A 21,581-nucleotide genomic window follows, 5' to 3' on the forward strand; every position below is an offset into this window, starting at 1 on the left:
AATGCCACTGAGGTTAATGAAAGGCCTTCAATAAAATCATACTAGGCAAGAGCTATAAATGTATTTTATATTGTGAAACATATGGCAAGTGTTGTACTAACTAAAAACTTCAAAAGACATTTGGGGGAATGAATAGATGCATCCATCCTATAACAATTCAAAGTTAAAGCTGATTGTCATGATAATGAATAATCCCATTGAACATGGTAGACAAAAGATCACTTGTTATTTCTCTGATTTTTTTTCCTGATGTTTGTTGGGAAATTGCTAAATAGCATTCTAGGCTGACAGTTAATTAGAAAACAACCTAGGAGGGAAGAGAAAATCATGAAAGGGTTAAGAGATGTATGTAAAACAGTGGTTTTCCTTTTAAAAATTAAAATGTACAAATAAGCTGATGTCAAAGAGACTAGGTGATCTTTCATTTCCACCATACCGAGCATGGCTCACATCAGCAGAAGCCAGCCACTAATGTATGCGTCTGGCTGAATCTGGTCTACCAACTAGGAATTCATCTAATTGTTAATATCATTCCTTTTTTGTATGCACCACACATCATTTTGTCTCTCGGTGTTGCTAGAGGTTGCCTTTTTATTTATTTTTCTGCGCCACTAGCTGAAGCAGAAGCTGATTATACCACATATTGTACAGTACAATATTACATTGTGGTAGAAAAAGAAGCATTAAAATAGACACCTACACCTACACAAAGCTACCTGTAAGCTATTGACACAATATTCAATTGCTGCTGATCAGCCAATATAATCCTCTCACATATATTGCTGTGGCTAGAGCACAGGTTGCACTTTTTTTTACAAACTCCAAACGATAAAAAAGATTCCATGCTGGATTAAGGAAATACATGGCAATATCAATGCCGCCCTGGGCTCTTGCTGGGAGGAAGGGTGCGATATAAATAAATATAAATAAAATAAATAAATAAGTAATAAGTCTTGAATAGTGTTTTGGTGAGATGGGAAATGAAGGTGCATGCATCTTTCCCTCTTAGACAATGCTGAACTGCAAAGAAATCCCAGTGTTCCTTTTCCCTCCTGTACCTGCTACAACACTGTTCCTGTAGATATGTGGACCATGTGTCTGATGTGCCACCCCCTCTCCTGCTCAAGAGCCACCAGAGCTGGCAGCCACAAATGCAGCAGCCCCTTCCCCCTGGTCTGGACCCGTCTACCTAGTGAGACAATTGGTCGTCACTCTTCCTCAGGGCACCCTCTGTCACTTTATTTTGCCAGAGGTTGTGGGGATCACTGCACCAGCTGTTTCCCTTCCTTGTTCTTTCAGGCAGGGGTTGCTTTTACCTGCCGTTGGTAAGAACAGCAGAGACTAGCACATGCCATGAAAACAAGAAAGGAAACATCTGGAATTGTCCTTCTTTTTCCCCCAGCAAGGCAAAACAAAATGCTTCTGGGTGGATGAGTGAGTGGCAGCTCTCATCAGAAGGAGGTGGAACATAGAAACACAGGAAGCTGTCTTAAACTGCTCCATCTACAGTTTTAGGCAGGGACCATTCCCAGTCCTACCTGGAGATGCCAGGGATTGAACCTGTGACTTTCTGCATGCAAAGCAGATGTTCTACCACTTAGCTAGGGGCCTTCCCTGTAATTGCTAAAAGGTGACAATACAGTTGCTTGAAGTGCCCTCCCCTTTACTGTACACCTACAAAGGAGCGCCAGAACTTTAAAACAGTATCATGCAAACTCTTCTCAAGGGAATTTAATGAGCTTTGGATTAAGTACCTCTGCAAATTCTGATCCCAATGGTGATGCAAAACTATAATTATTCATGTAAATACCTGTCATAAAATCAAATAAAGTAATGTTTACAAAAATGATGGGATTAGAGAATAAAAGCCCTGCTAAATCAGATCAAAGGCCCATCTAATCAGAATCATGTTGCCCACAGCAGCTAGTCTTTGGGAAGTGTGCAAGCAGGGCATGATGGCAGCAGCCCTCTCCCATTGTTGTTTCTTAGCAGATTGCCTCTGAACCTGAAGGTTCCTTATAGCCATTGTGACTTGTCACTATGGAAGACTTTTCCTCCATGCATTTGTCTAATCCTGCTTAAAAACCATTTAATCAAGTAGGCAACCACCCTATCTTCTGGCAGCAAATTCTATAAATTATGTGCTGAAATCAAAGATACACTGATAATGAGCAGCTTGAGATAGCATAGCAGACTTTGTTATCCTTTGAATGGATTAAAGTAGTTGTCCCTGAGTAAGAGTCACAAGATTTGAAACACACTGGGCCAATACATTATTTTCAATGAGCCTCTGAGGTCTCCTCAGTTTCTTTAGCTATTTCAAAACAATTTTCACAGCCCAAACAGATTCATTATGCATTCCAATGTATCATAAACTCTGGGTTGTATGAACAAATGGAGAGTGGGTTATAAATAATTTAAATAAGTAAAATAAAAATAAGTAAGCTGATCCCTTTATTTTAATGGAAACATATGCATGCACACACAAATATATATGGGCCTGCTTTGTCTGCTGGGGAAAAATATGAAGCAACTCCTGTGTGGCTATTGAACACTGTATCACTGGAATGCAGTGTCAGGTTATTATGAATCTGTTGTAAGATGCAGTATCTACTCAGCAGATTATACCGTCTACTGTTCAAGATCAGCCAAAGCCCCACCATTTATTGCTCAGTGGAAGGGCACATGCTTTGTGTTCAGAAAGTCTAAGGTTCAGTTTCTGGCATCTCTAGTTGAAAGGATTAGGTGTTAGTCAATGCCTGAGTCACTGGAGAACCCTACAGTTAAGAGCAAACAAACAAATGAACCAGACAGACAAATATTCTGACCTCTCTAGTGGTGTAATGGTAAATTTTTAAGCACAGTTGTACCACCATGGTACACAAATGTAGGCTGCTGTGTGTGTATGTGTACACCCCCCTCCAAAAAGCATAATACATAGCACAATATCCAATTTATGAGGTATTCCTACCATAGTTTAGAAATATGACTGCAATCCAGTGCCTGGAAGTAGGCTTCATTGAACTCAGTGGTGCTTACTTCTGACTGTCTAGTTTCAACTTCTAAAACCCAATGAGATTTAACAAAGAATTTTCTGCCAGCTGAATGAAGCACAACTGTTCGCATTTAATTAGAGTGCAAACAATCTTTCAAAGATGTATAACCTTTGAAACTACCAGTGTGAAGTAGGAACCCCATCAAAAAAAAAGGAAGGAATTATCCAGTCTCTGCTTGATTTATTTCTTCTTTCTCTAGCAACATGTGAATATAGGAAATGTATTTTAATGAGTCAGACCATTGGTCCATCTAGCTCAGTATTGTCTACACTAACTGGTAGTAGCTTCCCAGAGTTTCAGGCAGGAATCTTTCCCAGCCCTCCCTGGAGATACCAGGGGTTGAATTTTTGACCTTCTGCATGCAAAGTAGACGCTCTATCACTGAGCTACAACCCTTTCCCATCTATTGACTTCCTCTATGTAAATCTGTAAAAAGCAAACTTGAAAGCCTCATTATCACCTCATTCACATACCAGAGCAAGGGGTGTGTGCTATCAATTACCTTGGACCCTAGCAGATGCTGTTATAGCTCCTTCTCTGAAAAAAATCTTGGACCTCTCTCTCTTTCTCACTCCCCATTCCTTCTCTACACCATTGATGTCATGCACTGCAGTTTCTTACACAGGATTGCAGAAAACTTCCTTATACTTAGTCAGACCATTGGCCACCATTGCACTGACAGGCAGCAACTTTCCAAGGTTTCAGATAGGAATCTTTTCCCAACCTAACTGGAGATTCTGTGAATTGAACCTCAGTCCTTTTGCAAGCTACAACCCCTCCCAAAAGTACTTTAGTCTCCAAGAATTAGTGAGTCTGGCCCACACTGTTACAACAGTTCATTTGGGCTTATTTGGCCTGAAGCTATTGCTATTCTCAATGAAGCTGTGGGAATTATTTTTAATTTATGTTTCTGTATTCATTTAGAGGTGGGTAGGGCAGCTGTTTGTCCAAAGGTATTTTTTAGAATAATGTCAACTTTATTTATAATAGAACTATTATGGATTTTATTGGGTCCAGTATTGGTTCAGTAGGAATTACACTAGATTATATAGATTGCTGCCTATTAGAGCTTTAGATTAGTATATATATCTTTAAATGAACACTAGACATTTCGTATGATAAAATGGTTTTGTCTTCAATACTATATATTTGGAGACACTTTTCTGCTTACATACATTTGTTTGTTAAATCACAGTTGGATCAAGCATATAAATATGTGATGAAAAAGAATTTACATAAACTTATTGTTGCCATACAATGAATGTGCCACACCTTTGCCAAAAATATGCTTTCTTTTAAAAAACAAGCTCCTATTTATTTATAATGGAGGGGATGAATTAAAAAAACTAACAAACTATTCAAGTATTTTGCAGCATAAGAACAATGTATTGTAATGACAAGTGTTGATGCTGACAGTACAACAGTTCTTCCCACACGTGGGGGGAAAAACCAGCTGTAGCCGAACATAATCCAAAATGGGAAATTGTTTGAATGCTTGTGATATGCAATGCCTTTGTTTCAGTTTGCAAAGTTTGAATTTTTCACAGTAGAGGATGGGGAAACTGATGTAGTACATAGGAAACTGAAAAAGGCTTAAGGACGATATAGAAAATAAAGCTGTGTAAGAAATAAATTCCAGAATAGTTTAGCTATTTTTAGTGTTATAATACAAGTATCTATGTCCTTATAGAACAAAGTTGGGTGAACTAGTTTGAGTAAAATAACCACAATGGAAAACAATAAATTTGATATTAGCTTCATGTATAGTAAAACCCTGGAAGTGCTACAGTTTGTTGTGATACTGGTTACAATTTGAAAAATTGCCAGATCTAAGCAAGGAAAACATTGAAACAAAATTACAGGGCATGGAAATGCTCATACACACTTGCATTAAAACTCTAAAGGGGGAGGTGGGAGAAAGCTGTTTGCTAGGCCTCAGTGCTGAAAGGGCAAACAAATCAAGCAACAGTGTTGTTTTATTTCTCAGCACTTGAATCAATGCCTAATATTAATTCAAAACATTAATGTGTACAATACAGGTATATGAATATACAAAACTATGCACCATCTGTATTCTGGACAACACATTTCTCTATGGGCCAAAACATCACATGCCTTCCCCAAAAGCAAATATCTTTTTTGTGCTACTGATAATGTAAATAAGTTAATCAATAAAGTCCAAAGCTGCTGGTTCCCCTCCGCCTAGGTCCCAAGAGCCTGACTTGTGATTGTTACTAAAAAACCTCACAAGTTAGGGTCTCAGGGACTAGGAAAAGTCCGATAAGGTCCAGTCGAAATCTTCTTCAATTAATCACATAGGGCTTTGTTGTTTTATAAAATATCTCTTTCAGAAGATTTGGAAAAGATAACATGAACAGGCAGCACTAATACTGTCAATACAGAGTTTCAGTTGCATGAGCAAGCTATCACTAAGATTTTTTTTTTAAAAAAAACCCTCTCCCATTCAAAAGGCTATCAATGTTGTGCATACAAAAGAATTAAGAGGAAGCTAAAACAGGTTAAATCTGTTTTAAGCAGACTTTTACACACTTTCCTTCTATTTTTCCCAGTGGCTTAGACAAAGATTAAATAGCACACCATTATATCTCCAGTACCATTGTTACAGTGGGCCCTAAAACACTTTAAAGCCATTGTAGACCAAAAATGCCCTTTGGGCATAATTTAAGTTTTTTTCCTTTATCCCATATGGAATACGCATTTCTTGACTCGTATGAAAAAGCATCTGACTTCTGAGTGCAGGTTTACTATTCACTTCCTAAACTGAAGAACACAATGACTTTTAGCAAACTTGTCATTCTTTGTGCCACATTTGAACTTTCAAAAAACATTCTTCCTACAGTTAGTAAAAAGAATTTTTTTCTCCCCAATAATTTTTTGTTTTTAGAGTCCAAGACACAGCCACAATGCTGAAAAAATATATCACATTCTCCTTCGGCATAGGAGTCTCAATTGTGGAATGGAAAAGAAAATGTCTACTTTTAGGAACAGATCCATGATGTTCGGCAGATGAACCCAAAGCCAAAGAATCAGCAGCCATAAAGGTCCTGGCCACTGAAGTAGTCTGGTGTATATAACTCGTTCATGTCTTTCTTCATGATGCAGTTCAGCTTTAAAGGAAAAAAGAGAGTGGAAAGAGAAAACAACAGGAATCAAAATAATTAGAATCTCAAGTTGTAGAACAAGCTGACAAGCTACACACACACACACATGAAAGAAAATATTTACTAATTGACACCCCTCCTTCCTAGTTAGATCCATTATTCCTTGCCCCCACCCCATTTAACAGAATGTCACTTCTAGATTCAATACACGTTGGAGTATTTTAAACATTTTGATCGAGGAAAGAATATAATGTCACAATCAAATATTTTCTTTGTCATTTGCTCTGCAGTAGATTTCAAACTGTTATGCCTCAGGCATGAAAGAGTTAAAGCAAACCACCAGCAGCACCATAATTTTTAAATATTTGGAAAAAAATCATGCTTTTTGTTATAACTGTAATATGAACTTCCAAAGCAATTTTTGACCATAGCTTCCAAACCAATAATTAGGAAGAAAAAGCTAACCCCTCTGTAAATATGAAATTAACATAATTACACCCCCCCATCACATAGACCCATCCTCCTTAGGGAATACATCTGATGTTCAGCAGATGGAAATCAGTCAGATTTTAGCTGCTCTCCAACGTACCTTTGCTTCTCACTGACTGACTGGGTTTTACCTCCCATGAATATGCGCGCGCACACACTCAGACGGACATGCTCACTTACAGACACTCAGACAGACATGCATACGCATCTCCACAGACAAAACACACACACACACACTCACTCACAACACAAAGGCAAGGCAAGGCAAAACGTCGGATGCTGACTCAGAGCAGTTGCATGTGGAGGGGGTGGCACCGGCTGGATTTTTCACTGCACTCATCATTCACATTCACCCTCTCTCCAGCATCCACCCTCTGCCAGACCTGCTGGACTGCAGCATTTGCATGACGGTGTTACTCCAGCCCTTGCAGGTCAGCTGTTGGAATGAGAAAGGAAGGAGGGGAAAACACCAGCAGCCCAAGTATACTCAAAAGAAATGCCTTCATTTCTTCTCAAAGGTCCCTCTTCTTATTTTTCCACCTTTCTACTTCCTCTGTAGCTGTAGCTCAGTTCTTTGACATCTTTCCGGAAGAAAATGTCTCGAGCGGCAATAAGCCAGTAGTCTGACGGTCCTCCCCTCACCTCACCGTTCTATTCCCACCCCTTTCTCCCCCTAATCAATAAGACAGATCTCCAAATGCAGTTGTGAAAACAGGCTGTGCACAGACGTTCATCCTCGATCTTCTGCCACAGGGAAAGCAGACAACCCCGGCTCACACACACGCACGTGATGTAAGGAGAAATAATGCCAGCAATTCTTTAACAGACTTAGAATTTATTCTACGCCTTCTTCATTTTTGCCCCCCTTTCCCGGGTGCTGAATTCATGAGTGGAAACGATTCCTCAGTAGATAAACGACCTCTCCCAAGCTACAAGGCTGCAACACTGCCTTCTAGTATTTTAGCCAAAACTAATGAAAAACCAAATTAATAATTTTCATGCTGATGGGAATCTCTGCATTTTTTTTAACGACTTAAGCTGTCACCTAAGAGGAATGATAATTTTTGCCAAATTACTGTGTGGTTCTGAGCCCTAATACAATGATGAAGTAATAAATTGCTGGGTTTAAAATCTATAATAGAAAGAGGTAGTTCTAGACTTCGAAAAACAAAGTGAGTGTGCCTATGAATGTGGGGGGGGAGAGGAGGAAGAGAGAACAAAAGAATAACAGCTATATTGCAGGAAAGCAGTACATTTATGCAAAGGCCTTTTATATTATGTACATGCTTTGAACATTATTTATCACTGTATCAATCCACATAAACATGGAGGTATTTGCCAACAGATATAGCGTGCACCATGTGAAACACAGCAAAAGCTTTACTAGCTGACAAAGAGAAATGGTGTGCTACGGTAGTTTCATAATGCACTGTTATTTTTAATGTGTTTAACTTGCTCTGTCCTGAAAGGCTAGAACTTGAATGTCATATTGAATGATACACTTGGTAAGTTTTAAAAATGTATTGCACACTTATTTTGTTGGAAAAGGAACCCTATGTCAATATGATTTAAAGTATAGAATTAATGTACAAAATGGAGTAGTGCTCTGTCCCCAAGAGGAAAAATTCTCAGCTCTCCCACTTTCAACACACAGAGAGATCCCAGCATGCTGTGCAACACCACAGTTCCACCTAAGGTAGGGCCTTGGCAACCTAAATGGGACAGCCAACATGAAGGGCATCCTTTTATACAACACTGAAATGAAAATATTCTAAACTACTACAGAGAAAAGTGCAATCTGCATCAATTAGTACCATCATGACTTTAAAAAAACCTACAAAAGATAGACAGTTAAGAATCAGTTAAGTATTTAGTATTTAAAATCTTTGCAGACCCTCTCAGATATTAAGATCAGCAGAGTGGCCTTCTTGGTAGTTCCGCCACCCTCAGAAGTTTGGCGGATGATGGTCTAGGAGGGCATTTGTTGTTGAAGCCCCTACTTTGTAAACTCCCTCCCCACAGAAGTGTGCCTGGCACCTTCACTGCATAGCTTTCAGTGAATACTAAATATGCACTTCTTTACCTTGACGTTTGGCACCTGAGATGTGTGTTTTCAGTACCCACCCTATTCCTGTGCTTGTAATTTGTTTTGTTTTTAATAATGAATTTAAAACTGTTGTAGTCCATCCTGGGACTTGCTGGTGAAGGGAGGGTAATAATAATAATAATAATAATAATATAGACAAAAAACATTGCCAACCAAAATATGGCAAGGCATGAAAGACCAGACATAAAATCAACAAATTCAGGACTGAAAACAGATTCGGAAAACTGACAATTACAGGATTATGGCCTTCAATCTTGCATTAACTGGTTTATTTAAAAAACAACCACAATACATATACAGTGTAGCTGAAATTGCTATCAGTAGTCTATGATCTATACTGACTTCTTATTCACATGTATTAGATTGGTCATTACCTCTTACACTGCAATCATATACATGTCTATTCAGAATTAAGTCATAATAAGATAAATGGGGCTTATTCCTAGGTTACTGGGTATAGGACATGCTTACTAGGAGTAATCCCCATTAAACATAATGGAATTTACTTTGGAGCAAATATGCATATAATTGAGCTTGTAGCTCTCCTTTTGCTTGAATTCATCCATTTTATTTTTGTGTTTTTTTCCCTATTCTTTCCAGCATCTGCTAGTTTTATGTAGAGGTGCCCACAATACCCTGATTGAATTAATGTAATGTTCCCCCTATGGCTGTCAAATGGGGAGCAGAGTACTATTTTTACAACTGAGCATGTGTGTGCTGCAAACTGTCTACCAGATATTCCAGTTCATCAGTGGTTAAAAATATTAGTCTACTGAGTATTTAGGAGCATTTGAACACAGAATATTAGATAAACAAGGAAGAAAATGTCTAAACATTTTGTAATTTTATACCCAGACTGTGACTAGGGAGAATATCCAGGTTCAAGTGCTAAGAGCTTCATTTGGAAGCATCTTGGGGGCCAGTGGAAAATGCAGACTAGATTAAATCAATAGTTGAAATGTCGTAATCAATCAGCTCAATTACAGCTGTCATAGACCCAGGTTTAAGGTCCTTCCTGATTTCAGTTTTCTAATAATTAACCCTTGGACATCTCTAAGTGTTCAGTCACCTTACTTTATAAAGGGGACCATAAGTGGGTTTTTTTTGGGGGGGGTTGGTCAATATTGTTGTCTTGAAGGAGTGGCAATCTAATAAGGTTGGGTAAGACACTTTCTTTCCCATATGTGATTATATCATATCTCTATGTTTATATATATATATGACTGTTATTATGCCTGTGTAAAAGCCAGGTTGGATCAAATAATGTTATTTACATGTGAAGGGACTCGCAGAATTAGATTGGGGCCAGTCACTGCTCTCTATTAAATGTGTGTAAAATAATATTTCCTTCTGTCTTTCACCTACTTTGTGCAAGACGTTGGACACAAGGGCACCCACATATTCTACCCAAGAACATTTGATTGAGGAAGTTATTTCAAAAATCTATTTCTAGCATTCGAAAAACTGTTGACCTGGTCATAAGTCACATCTTCTCTGTTTCAAGACTATGAACAGCACAGTAAATAACAGCAGTATTTGTTTTTCATTGACTATTTCACAAGAAAATAAATAAATAAACCCTACAATTAATACATTCGTACATACATTTCAAGCAAATTTTATATTCAAGGTGTTGGTGTTGACCTTTAATGCCCTATACGGTTTCGGCCCAGTTTATCTGAAGGAGCGCCTCCAGCATCATCAGTTATGCCGCCTGACGAGATCAGCCACACAAGACCTTCTCTCAGTCCCGCCAGTTAAAACTGCTAGACTGGTGCGGACCAGAGAGAGAGCATTTTCAATTGTGGCTCCCACCCTCTGGAATTCCCTGCCTTCTGACCTTCGCCATGCCCCCTCCCTGATGGGGTTCCGCTGGGCCTTGAAGACCTGGCTATTCAGGCAGGCTTACAGGATCTCTGGAGTGGATTAATTTTTATGCTGCTATTAACTGGAAGGGGTATTTTTAGATTACTCATTGATTGTGGTTTTATATTGTATTTTATTGTGTAATGTACGTCGCCTAGAGTGGCTGTTAATTCGGCCAGATAGGCAACTCATAAATAAATTTTTATTATTTTTATTATTATTATTATTATTATATGTTACTAACCTCTAGGGAAAAAGAGAAAAGCTTTAGATATTACAGAAGATCTAGCACATTCTGTCCATACTTCATCTTCAAGTTTAATGTTGTGGGAAATAATCTTAGGTATTATTATTTGACTGAAACAACAACACCTGCATACACTTCCACCTTTTTTATTATTAAGTGCTGTCATATTGTTAAGAACAAAAACAAATCTCAAGCTGGATCATGATACATATATCGTACATACTTTGAACTAACGTATATTTCTATTAACTCAGCTTGCTTCATTTTTATATTTTGTCTCTCACAAGCCTCCTAATTAAATCTCCATTAAGAAACTGCAGTGAAGCAATTTTAAAACCCTATCTGCACTAGGATGCTGGTACAGAGCTCTTTTGGATCCAGACTAAGTTATGCTTAGAAAAGACCCATTGAAATCAATGGGACTTAAGTTAGTCATGACTGACTATGACTAAGTTTGGGTCCAGCCCTTTTTCATTGTGCATTGGACCAGTGTACAAAGTCACCAGAAAGGGATAGCAATGGACAGTGGGCACTGAAATTAATAGAGTATAAGCATTCCATTGTATGATTGTTTCATTGGATTCCCTTAGGGTTTCAATCCATTTAACTTTCTCTTGACTGTGGCTAATATCCACAGGCCTGATAGTACAATCCTATGCATCTTTACCTGGGCACACTCCTAGGAAAGTATAGGTAGGATTGCAGCTTAAGTGAAATAAATTGCACTGAAATAGGATTTAAGGATACTGAATATACATTTCTTAACAGTGGTGCTCTAGAACTGTGTCTTACATACATAAAATACTGCCTGAAATAGGCTGCAAATCTATGTACAGTTAGCTGGGATTAAATTCCTCTGATTTTAGTGGGACTTATTTCCAAATAAACATGGGAAGGCACATGGCTGGAAAACAGACTTTTATGGCTCCTTTGGCAGCAACTAGGATTATGTAAGTGCATATGTGTATGGTAATTACCTAGGGGTGGGGTGGGGTCATGTAAGGTAATAAGAAAACTGAGCACTTAGAAAATATTCATTTTCCTTGTAACACATTCAATTTCTCAGTTAGAAATTAGTCTGTTTCTACACAGACTGACAACATGACTGCTAGCATATAACCACTAGCAAATGAGTTCAGTTTCATATCTTTGCTAGGAAGAGTTCTGTTGACCAGTTGTATGAGACATAGAATGAATCTTTGCTCTTGCCCTTTAGAGGTTAAAAAAAGGATAAAATAGTATTTCAGTGAGCTGAGTATGAATTTCAGATAGATGATGAAGAACTTAACAGGCACACCATTCAGCTTGTCGAACATGACATATAAATTGTTCTCATCATCCACAAGGGGACAGCACTTGCTTCAAGACTAGAAACACACGGTTTCTACATGAAGAGGCAAAACGAGAGCAGCCATTGCTGCAGCTACCAAAACTTAAGTGATATCCCAGCTCATCTTAGGAATGGGGTCTAGAAAAAAGAATGGCAAAGACCTCAAGACAGAAGGCCAACAGGTGCCAGAATACATGAAACAGTGGGATAGGCTTTAAATGTGAAGGTTATATTCAATGCAATTACCTTTTTCTCTTTTTGTTTTTGAATGAAAAAATACCATAGCAAAGAAAGTAAAGCATGAGAAAGATGCATTATTTTGGAGAGGAAGACTATTTTTAAGCATGGAAATTACAATGTAAGATTTTTGGATTTGTTAAGTATGTATGCTTAGAAAGAATTTTATAGTTGGGATTATTAGGCAGGGCTGGCACAAATGAAGTGATAGCAAAATACCAGAGTACATAGTCTTTTTCTTTTATAGTTTGCTTGTAAGTGGATATGTAGAAACAATGTGAATTTAAAACTAACAGTAGTGTATTACCTTTACTAGGACCAATTTAGAGATTAAAAATATAGAAAGCGTGAGTCAGTAAAAGTGTATGTATGTCAGTTTGTTGCCCGGCTGTTCATAAAATCTATCATTATTCTAAGGAACAAGGGAATATAGGCTTTGAAGGAATCATGGCTTGAGACGGCTGAGGAAAAAATTGTACTTTTTGTCCATTCTCACCCCTTTGTCCTACTGGTATTCTTTATCTTGCATTCTCTGATTTGTATATTTTACTGTTGCAGGTTACATAGTTTTTAAACATGCACAACACACTCACTTAAGTCATGTGGAATTGTGGAGATCAAACATAATGCAGAACAATTTTTCAAACAGGTATAGCAGTATTCTAACAACACCTGTGCATGTGTGGAGGACAATTCTTCACACAAGAGGAAGCTAGTTTGCTTCATTTCTCCTTATATTTTCTCTAAATTAACACAGCTCAAATAACTATAGTCTAAATTACTTTAAATATTACAGTATTTGTTCTTGCTTAATATCTGTATATGCCAATTAAAGGATTCATAATTATTATTAATACCCTTAATGCCCCAAATAAATGAAAAGTTGTTTAAAAGCATCTTGATTTGGTGAAATGATGTGCTAGCTTTCAATATTCATATATATTTTCTTTTCATTTTTAAGTGTGTGTGTGTATTCTTATCTGATAATTCTAAGTAACAAATCTAATATGAAAAAATACCATGATACAGAAACATATGATATATTAATAATAAAGAAAATGATTAGACCATTGTTTAATGGGGATGGAAAGAATTTAACAGTAGTGTTTTCTTTGTAATGGAAATGAAATTATTGCTGATCATGTTATATTTAGCCATTACATAATTTTCATCAGGTGACTATATTTATAAAATGCATTATTATTCCTTTGTTTAACAGTTCTAACTCCCATGTACTAAAATATGTCTGTTATAGTATTTGTTGAGAACAATCAGTAACACAGCAAGCTTTCAAGCAAATACAGTTCTTTTTCCCGTGCTTGAACAAAGGGTTCTGTAGCCTTTGTATATTTTTATTTACTTATTTCCATTTACTTACAATATTCATAGGCATGAGGTTGTATAGGAACAATTTTGTATGGTTGCAGCTGCAGTTAGACAGGTATGCTCACTGGCTCCTTCCAAAGGGAGAATGGGTGATTATATTGTTTCTGAATTCAGAAAAATATGCACTATCCATCTCCAAACACAGCAAAATGCAATCTTATTTGTGGGGTATAAACACAAGCATTTTATGAACAATGTAAGGGCTGGACTTCTCAGAGATATCTGTAATCATCTGTATATGGCTTTGTTAGAAGGTCAATTCCTTTACTAAGACCAAAAAATGCTTTGCACAATCATTTAGCACTTTACATATTTACATGCATAAAATTAATATTTCAAACCTTTATACACAGTGAAGGTTAAAGTCTATCCTGCATTCTCATGGTTTACTCTCTTTTCCCTTTCAATCAATTCCATTGATTTTAAGGGTCAGAGGCTATACCCTCATTGATCAAAGAAACAGCCTGACACAGCGAAAGAGTCTGCCAATTCCAGACAGATCAATCACACCTTTGTCTGCTTTTGATACATTATGGTTATTTATTCTGTATCTCCATGGTTTTCTGTCACACGGTTCTTAATGTAATAATGCTACTGAGGAAAATAAAAGGGGAAATATTCCATTAACAATATTTTAAGCACTTCTCTGGTCTTTCTGAGGATGGTTTACAATGGAACTTGGCCAAGTCACTGGATTTCATTTTTGACTTGGAACAGATCTCTTTTGCTGGTATTTAACTCTCCTTATCACCAGCATTTTGTATGAGTTAATCAAGAATAAAGGATAGCCTTTGTAAAAAAGCTTTGTAAAATGGATTTTGAAAAGTAATTAGGTTTGATAGAATAACAGTTACAACATATAATTACAACCATCATTTTCAATATTTATTTGGGCACTTATTTTTGAAATATAACTTACTGGTTAAAATGTAAATCCAATCAACCCCCAGCCACTGACAGTTTTATCACTGTGAAATGAAACTAATTGTCTTCATGTAATAATTGTTATAAAATAGCACCAAACAGATTATTAGTGAGGAAACAAATCTGTTGTATTCCACATCTGTTGCAACAAGTACTACAATGCTTCAAATTATGCACACCCTGTTCAATACATTTTTCACACTGATAATTAAGTTAAATGCATATTCATAACATTATGAATAATTGTAATTTGTGAGACAGTACATGCATAAGTTAATTATTTTGGGGATAGGAAGAATATTTCAGGACCCATATAGTACTTTCTCAATATGTTAGTTATAGTTGGGGTAATGTAGTTTTCAAAATAATATGATCAGTTGGTATGACTGTATATATACAGGATGAAATTCTGACTCAGTTGATGGCATGATGACCCTGAGTTAATCAGAGCCAAGATTTCATAGCCAAATTTCAAAGCCCCATCCTATAAAGTTCCAAGTTGTTTCAGTTTCCCATTGTAGTTTTCTTTCAGGATCTTGGCCTTACATAGCCATGCAAACACTTACCATTCATCATATAAAACTAGAATACTTCCAAACACACAATTTCAATGTTATTTCCTAGCACAAAGTGCATACTAGTGTACACACTTGAGTGCATCAGGTATAAAACTACTACATTACTTCTATGAAAAATGAAAGCAAATGGAACACAAATCTGGAATATAATGCCATTAAAAGATATCAGTTTGACATAGACTCTACATGTAATTCTAGGTATGTCAAAAGATGCATTTATGACACTTAAGTGTTAAACTGAAGGAAATAGTCTCCCACTGATAAAGCTGAGTAAGACAGACAGTCTACCGACACTCTTAAAGAGGGAAGACTTTTAAAACATTTGCAAGCTGACAATAGTATCCAAAAACATGCAGTTTCTTGTGAAGAAATAAAATTGAATGTACAACACTTCGGGATGTTTTTAATAAACCTATTTGTCCAACTTACTTTGCAAGGACTGTGTATAAAACAGCACCATAAACACTTTCATTCTCTACACAAGGGCTAAACAAAGAGTCTTCTTTTAGCCATTTAATCTGGTAATTTATTTTTTCAGCCATCACATAAATCGAAACACAGCTGTAACCAATGACTTGCAGATTCACTACCCTGCCAGCTGGATTTTGTTCTGCTGAAGCAGCAAGATTTTAACATTGTTCACTTCTGTGTATCTGGAGAAATCACTAAGGATCAAAGGTGACTAGAAAAGCTCTTTAAATAAACTCAACCAACAGTGAAGATCAGCTTCAGTGCCTGCAAAATCTACATATAATGGCATTAATCAGCCCTGTTTTGTCAAATTCAGAATCTCTTCCCTCTGGAAACTGAAATAATTTGAAATTTATAGTTATGCTTTAATAGAATGGAAATGCAGCTGTCGTTTCTAGTTCTACTAGAACCATATCTTGAGAGTTTTAGTCTTTTCTACATCCAATTTTCTACATCCAATATTTAAAATTCTTCAAATAAATAAATAACCTGCTTTTTAAAATCAAAATTTGACTATTTGGGTTAAAGGAACAAATGTAATAAATTTCCTAATTATATTGCAATTCATCTATCAGAGGCTATCAAACATTGACCCCTACTCCATGTAGGGGAATCACTTAGTGAACAGACCCTAACCCTCAAAATCTCCCGATACATGGATGGTAGTATGAGGGAAATAACTGATACTGTGTGGCAAGCTATTTTACATGAACGACCTGCCTTGGGAACACAGCTTGGAAGATTACTTTTAAAAAGTAATAACTTACAGTTACATGTCCCAAAAAGTAGTAATTATGTTACAATTTACAATTGCTCTGAAAATAACTGATTATTTACTTTTTTCAAAAGTAATCACTACAATTACATTTTAGTTACTTTAAAAAAACCGCCTACAAGGTGCTGGCCTCGGCTGCTGCACATCTAAGTAGCCTAAAACAACATTAAAAATAAACACATACATACAGAGGTAGAATAATGCTTTTTATCCGGAAGATAGCAATGGTGGTCTCTCTGCTGGTAAGGGAGATGGGGAAGGAGGCAGAGGCCACTACTCAGATCTTTGCACGTCAAACCAAGTGCAACCTCCCCCACTCAGCCAGCAAGCATAATCTCTCTCACTTAACCACCTCCCGGACCCTGCCCTGCTACCAACTAAGGGACACTCACTCAAGCAAACATTTTCCCCTGAGATGCAAAAAAGTTAAAATACTACAAATGCAGCTCAGTAGCCAGAGAGGGTGGTGGAGGCCACTTTGTGTGCCAAGTACAAACACAGTACTCACACACACATCGTCATCTCTCACCTCCACAGTTCTTTATCTCCATTCTGCTGCTGCCTCCTTCTCCTCCTTTATCCGTGTTCTTGCCCTCCAGCTCCTTTCTCCCTTCATTCTTCTCCACCACTGTCCATTTTTTAAACAATTGTTTTCTCCACTCCACCCCATCTCACTCTCCACCTCCTCCCTTGTCGCCATCTACCCACCCGCAGAGCTCGAGGGAAGAGCGCTGCTGCACAGAACCCCAGTTTGAGACACACGATTTTCATCCACAAATCAGAGGAGCAGAAGTCTTCCCATGCTCCCCACCCCAAGTAATGCCCCAAAGTAATGCTGGAAACAATACAATTACTCCACAAGTAATAAAATTACTCCTAGTTCTATTACAAAATGTAAAGGAATTACCCGCTCGTTCCTCAAAAAAGTAATGAATTAATACTAATTCGTTACTTGTAACGAATTTCTTCCAAGCTCTGCTTGGGAAGTAGCTTTCCATGTAGTTACATTTAAGGTGACCATTATGCCATTTTAGCCTGTAGCAGTTGGGCCTTATGGTTAGTACTTTCTAAATACAGAAATAGGCACAATATATGTCTCTGTGTGCATCTATATATACTGGTTGCTAAAATATGAAATGCAAGTAATATACATTTTTAAGTATTAGTGAATAAACTAGAAGAATTCCATATAACAGGTGTAGCCAGCGTGGTGACCTCCAGATTTCGGAGTACAGCTCCTATCATTCTTGACCATTGGCCATCTGGCCAGGTCTGATGAGAGTTAATTCCAACATCTGGAGGGCTAGCTATCCCTGCCATAGAGCAAGAATACTGATAGTCACAAAAGTAGCCTTGACATCTTAAATTGCACACAATAAATTGATTACAATGCACCATTTTCTTTGCAAAGGCAATATGAAAGGAAATTAGCAGCAGCTTTGGGATGTAAATAAAAGCAAATATTGAACACACACAATCTTTAGTTTAGATAATTTTTCAAATAAAGAACAGAGATGGAATCTTTGATTCCATTTGAGTGGTTTCATGCACATACTGGACTAGTTATAAAAATGCAAACAGCTAAAATTGGCCAGACCAAACAAACAGCATGAAGCCCACTCTACAATGTAGTTAAGTTGAAGTACCAGGTGTGAGAACATGTGTGTGTGTGTGTGAGAGAGAGAGAGCACACACACATACTGATTCCTACTGATTTTAGCAGGAGTAATCCAACTTAAATCTGATAATAATAACTTAACAGTTAAAATTTTCAGATATGGATAGGCCAAATATAGCTTATAAATGCAATATAATTTTTTTGTAAATAAATGCATAAATATAATGGATAATATTTTGTTATTTTTATTATATATATATATATATATATATATATATATATAATGCATTCTTGTGTACTTGTTTAGGTATAGTGGTTAAGTCATTGGACTATGACCTGGGAGACCAGGGTTAGAATCCCCACACAGCCATGAAGCTCACTGGGTGACCTTGGGCAAGTTACTGCCTCTTAGCCTCAGAGAAAGGCAATGGTAACCCCCCTCTGAATACCGCTTACCATGAAAACCCTATTCATAGGGTCACCATAAGTTGGAGTCAACTTGAAGGCAGTCCATTTCCATTTTCACAATTCTCATGGCTATTTATATTTTATCCCAACATATCCTGGCCTAGTTACAGCATATTTAAAAACAACAAACAAAAATAAATTTGAAAGTGACAAACTAGGGTAGGTATGTGACCGTTCTTTTTTTTAACAGAAGACAGTCCACTGTTTAAATCAGGGCTGTCTAATGTGTAGCTATCAATATGTTGTTGGATTCAAATTCCCATCATCCCTGGCCAGCATGGCCAATGGTTATGGTTGATGGGAGCTGTAGTCCAACAATATCTGGTGATCACAGCTTAGGCACCCTAGCTGAAGGGCTATTCAGTCCATGTCAGGTTTAAAGATAAAGAACCATACGAAGGGAAAGCAGAAAGTTGCCCATCAACAGTTTACTGCATCTGGGCGTGACTCACTGTGGAAGGGCCACAGCTCAGTGATAGAACACATACTTTGCATTCAAAAGACCTCAGGTTCAATTCCTGGCATCTCTGTCTGAAATCCTGGACAGCTGGTGCCACGCAGTGTTGACAATACTGAACTAATGGTCTGATTCAGTATACAACAGCTTTCTGTGTTCCTAGTTTGTGCCTGGGCAGTGGACTGAGCAGGCACACAGGATACCTGATCACTGTATTCCTCATTATGGTGAGGTGAGAAGTATTCTATTCCTATTTATATTATAGTAAATATTTCTAAATTTGCAATATATCAATTGACATATGCATTTTATGCAAATTTGTAGCTTTGTCCTCTTTTTTGGTGATACATGTCCTCTTTTCTGACAGTAAGTGGACACTCTAGTACAAACCTATACTCCATACTAACTTGACCTTATCCCCCCCTTTATTTTTTGCTGCATTTGTCTGGATGAGGTGTGGCAGGATGAGATGATGAGGTGTGAGATGAAGTAACAGGGAATCTATAAGTGAGCTAAATGCTAGAGGAATGAGGAGCTACAGCCTACCATGTAGGAACTGAATGCACTGCCCTGTTGACCATATGAAAGCAGGAGACCAGGATCCTAGTATTTACACCAGACTAGACAATGCCATTATACAAATCTATGGTGCACCAAATTTGAAATATTGTGTACAGTTCTGGCTGCCTCATCTCAAAAAAGATATTGTAGAGTTGGAAAAGAATCAGAAAGGGCAACTAAAATGATCTACGGGATAGAGGGACTCCTCTAGGAGGAGCTTTTTAGTTTACACAAATGGTGAAAAAGAGGTGACATGACAGAAGTGTATACAATGATGCATGGCATGGAGAAAGTGGATAGGGAAAAGTTTTTTTCTTTTTTTATAACACTAGAACTTGTGGACATCCAATGAAGCTGAACATTGGAAGATTCAGGACAGACAAAAGACAGTACTTCACATGGAGCATAGTTAAACTATGGAATTTGCTCCCACAAGAGGCAGCGATGGCCACCAATTTGGATGGCTTTAAAAGAGGATTAGACAAATTCATGGAGGATATGGTTATCAGTGGCTACTAGCCATGATAGCTATGCTCTAGCTCCATAGTTGGAGACAGTATGTTTCCAAAAACCAGTTGCTGGAAACCAGAGGATGGGAGAGTATTCTTGAACTCAGGTCCTGCTTATGGGCTTCCCATGGGCAACTGGTGAGAACAGGATGCTGGAGTAGATGGGCCATTGACCTGATCCATCAGACTCTTCTTATGTTCTTAACTCTAGTGCCCCCACAATAACTGCTAATCATGTTGCCTACTCACATTCCCTTCTGTGCCAGATGATGTGTCTGAGGCCTAACCATACACAGACCACAGTAGTTCTCTAGACTCCTCCTCCTATACCAGGTTCTTGGTTAAAGCCTGGTACTGGAAAGAAACAGTCATCTTTTTTTCCAGAGCATCCACTGGACTATTTAATTTCAATATGTTTTCTTCTGTTCGTTTCTCTGACGTTGCACTGTTAAGGATCTCATTCTATGCACATTTGTAAGTCACATTGAATTCACCAGGACTTACTTCTAAAGTTTATTTATTTATTTTATTATTAATTATTTATTAGATTTATATCCCGCCCTTCCCTCCAGTAGGAACCCAGTTAATAAAGTTAATACCCATGGGATTTAGCTGGAAGCTTCCCTTCACTCTAATATATATATATACTGTATATTACACAATCTAAGCTCTTTTTTAAAAAATGAAAAGAAGCATCACAGGTCTGTGATTTTGAGTGAATAGTGGCAAAGGGAAGAGGAGGTTAGCCCTTTTCTTCACAGCCATTTTCTTCTCACAGCCATTATCCCACTTGAAATTGTTCATAAAACTGCTTTTTTCCAGTGGAAATGGAAAGGCATTCACATTGTTTGCAAATGGCCTCTTGCAATTCTCCATGCTATTTGTGGGCAGAGAACTTGGGGAAATCGTTTCACCAGATTTCTAAGGGGAGGATAAATTCTTCAACAGCTTTTCATGGGTGAGGGAAAGGCTTATCATTTCCAGTGGCAGTATCTCATCTCTCTCCTCCTCCCCCCCCCCCGGATTTTTTTATGTGTTACTGCCACTGCTCTCTCTCGCTCTCTCGCTCTGTGTGTGTGTGGCATTCACACCAAAAATTGTGGGGAATTTTCAGAGAAAAAATTCTGCAAAGTGACTTTCTTTTTAAAGAGGGTGAGAAAAAGAAAAATCTCAGACATTTTCTCAGAAAAATATATTCTGAGAAATTTCTACTCACTTTTAGAATGCCGATTAATAGCATTTACAGTCCTAGAGGAAAAGAAACTTGGGGGGGCTATTTTGAGCAGATAAAACGGACAATAGGTAAAAGGTTAAGCACTCCTCTCCCCTATATCCATAGCTAATATTTCTTCAGAGGAAAAAGAGTTGATGCTTCATTAC

At 37.6% G+C, this 21,581-nt stretch overlaps 1 long non-coding RNA gene across 2 annotated transcripts in view; it reads right to left on the minus strand.

The window, feature by feature from the left end:
• Positions 1–4,138: 4,138 nt before the first annotated feature.
• LOC133385258 (uncharacterized) overlaps positions 4,139–21,581 on the minus strand; it is a 308,573-nt gene continuing 291,130 nt past the window's right edge. The window contains exon 5 of one of the 2 annotated variants that reach the window (XR_009762837.1): positions 4,139–6,184. This is a non-coding gene — a long non-coding RNA (uncharacterized LOC133385258). The remainder of the gene's footprint in view (positions 6,185–21,581) is intronic. The other variant, XR_009762836.1, reaches the window with a different exon arrangement.

Source organism: Rhineura floridana, chromosome 5, assembly GCF_030035675.1.
Source record: "Rhineura floridana isolate rRhiFlo1 chromosome 5, rRhiFlo1.hap2, whole genome shotgun sequence".
Classification (NCBI taxonomy): Eukaryota; Metazoa; Chordata; class Lepidosauria; order Squamata; family Rhineuridae; genus Rhineura; species Rhineura floridana.